The following is a 3,121-nucleotide window of genomic DNA, read 5'->3' as shown; positions in this document are numbered from 1 at the left end:
ACCCAGCAAGAAGGCTACTGCTGGGCATGGCACACCCTGTAATCCAGGCTACCTGGGAGGCTGAGGCAGGGGCATCACAAGTTCAAGGATAGCCTGGGCAATTTAGCAAGCCCTGTCTCAATGTTTAGAAGAATTAAAGGTGGAGAGAGTCTGCAAAATCCCTCATAGTTAAGAGATCTTGTCTAGCAACTGCTACATCCTTGATAGAGGCCCCAATATGGTGGGGGGTGGGTAAAAGGCTACTATAAACAAATCGAAAGTCACCATTGGCTGCAAAGATATGGAGACTCTGGAAGCCTGCTTCACCAATAGGTGGGAATATAAAATGTTGCAGACACTAGATAAAACAGTATGGCGATTCCTCAGAAATTAAAAATAGAAATCCCATATGAACAGGATGCAGTGACCCACACCTTTAATCCCAGTGGCTCAGGAGATATAAGCCACCTCAGCAACTTAGTGAGGCTCTCAGCAACTCAGTGAGACCCTGTCTCTAAATGAAATAAAAAGGACTGGGGATATGGCTCAGTGATTAAGTGCCCCTTAATTCAATTCCACCACCTCACCAATCGCCAAGGGGGGAAAAAAAAATTTCCTTATATTCTAGGAATTCCGATTATGTAATTGAAAGCCAAAAGATACTTCAAGAATGGAAAGCAGGTTCTCAAAGAGATATGTGTACATCCATGTTCACAGCAGCACTGTTCACCATCACTGAAAGGAGGAAAGCAACACACAGTGGAGAAGTCAATGAGCAGAGGGCCATATAGACATACCATGGAATATTATTCAGTTTTTAAAAGATGTTCTGACACATGCCACAGCATGAAAGAACCTAGGACATTGTGCTAAGTGAAATAACCTGTCAGGAAAAGACAAATACTTTGTATTTGAGTGTCCCTAAAGTAACCAAATTCATAGAACCAGGAGGTAGAACGTGGTGGCCCTGGATAGGAGAAATGGGAAAGGAGAATTATCATTGACAGGGGATGAAGTGTCAGTTTAGTAAGTTAAAAAGAGTGCTGTCAATGAATGGTGACGATCACTGCACAGCAGTGTGAATGTACTTAATGTCACTGCTCTACCCATTTAAAAATGGCTAAGATGGCTTGGCGTGGATGCACATGCTTTTAAACCCAGTGGCTGGAGAGGCAGAGGTAGAGGCAAGAAGATTGCAAGTTCCAGGTCAGCCTGGGCAATTTAGAGAGACCATTTCACAAAACAAAGAATGCAAAAGGTGGGGGAAGTTTGTAAGTGGTAAGTATTGGTTCAATCTCCCGTGATGAAAAACACACAAAAAAACAAAACAGTAAGATGGGTATTTTTATTGTATAGATATTTTTATCTCAATTTTATATATTCAAGAGAACCCAGGAGTAAAGTGGGGGAGCTGCAAGAACATTTATGTAAGCAAAGGTCTCTGGCTTACCTCAACTCTAAGTCCCAAAATACTTAGAAGGAATTGTTTTATTTTGTGCTTTGAGCATAAACTTTTAGATTACTGTCTGGTGAAATTAACCCCCTCTCAAACAGATCCCCTTCCACTGAGTAGCCAGGCTTCTCCTCCTGTCCTATCTCTTCATATTCCAGCACAGGTTTGCTTCCACCCTTCCCAAGGAGGATGCACACGGGTGAAAAGCAGCCCAAGTCATCCTTCTGTCATTCCCCTCCCACTACAGAGTGGGTGCCTCCAAATTGCTATGTGAACTAATGGAGTGAAGGAACACAGATGAGATGAGAAATGCATGTTCCTGACAGAAGAGTTGGCTTTCACTCACAGATGCACATGGAGACTCACAATCGTGCCATTTTCCTTGGTGAAGTTTGGTTTTTCTTTCTTTTTTTAAGTTGTCGATGGACCTTTATTTTATTTATTTATATGCGGTGCTGAGTCTCGAACTGAGTGATTCACACATGTTAGACAAGCAATCTGCCACTGAGTCATAACTCAGCCTGAAGTTTGGTTTTTCTAATCAGGAAGAGTGGGTCACAGGGGTGTACACCTTTAATCACAACAACTTGGGAGGCCTAAGCAGGGGAAGCATATCCAGGTTGGAAGTAGTTTAAAACAGGTTCTAGATCAAAGCAGTGCTCTCTGCATGCTGTCTGCCCTGGCTTTCCTTATTTACATTTACTTCATATCATTCTAGGACCAGGTTCCCTAGGCCCTCTTAATGATTCTCTTGCCTGTGCTCCTTTCCTGCTGGGGCTAAAAACAAATGGGTGCCCACCTCAATAAACTAACACCCATGGAAACACATGGATGTGCTGAGCAGAATGACAAGAAAGGAACTGGCTGATTCTTTCTTAATGAAGCCACAAAATGAGAACCAGAGCTCCTTGCTGCCCTCAAGTGGAATAGAAATGCACTTCTATGTTGAAATAAATCCCAGTTCAGGCTCACTCCTCATTTAGTTTAAAGTATCTTAAATGTCCCTTTTCCTCAAAACAGCTTAGGTTTCATTCATAAATGCTGAAGGCTTTTAGTTGCCCTGCTTAAAGAGAAGCTTAAGGGAAGAGGTCCTTTTCTACATTCCTTAGAAACAAAGGAAAAATTTGGAGAAGATATTTTGTTTTTGAAGGAGGGTATCTGGCATGAGGACCCATTCTTATTTTGATCATGTGATGTCCTTTGTAGGCCCTTCACCAAATGTGAATGTACTATACATGGTCCTAGATTGGAAATCTTTCATGAAGTGAAATTAGGAGGTAGAGTGTTTATTAGGACACAGATGTTCATCTCAGTGCACACTGCACTTCAAAGAATAAATAAATAATCAAAGAATAAAATAATCTCTGTACATCCTCCCATTTACTTCATATCACTTCTAATTAGTAATAGCACCTGTGTGTATAATTTCAAAGAGCTAATTCAGTGCAAGGAACTGATTGAATAAACTTAAATCATATATCATTTTTATTAGATTTCATCCCAAATCAATTTTTCTAAAAAACAGTATATTTCACATAGCACCATTCCACTGCAAAATCAACTCTATGCAATGAAACCCCCAATATCTTTCTTGATTTTGGTAACAAGTATTAGGATAGATTACACTATTCCAATATGAAAATATTTTCCTCAGAATCCTTGTTTCTTTCAATTTCCTTTAAAAGAGTT

The sequence above is a fragment of the Callospermophilus lateralis genome, chromosome 13, assembly GCF_048772815.1.
Source record: "Callospermophilus lateralis isolate mCalLat2 chromosome 13, mCalLat2.hap1, whole genome shotgun sequence".
Classification (NCBI taxonomy): domain Eukaryota; kingdom Metazoa; phylum Chordata; class Mammalia; order Rodentia; family Sciuridae; genus Callospermophilus; species Callospermophilus lateralis.
This window is presented reverse-complemented; position numbering follows the sequence as displayed.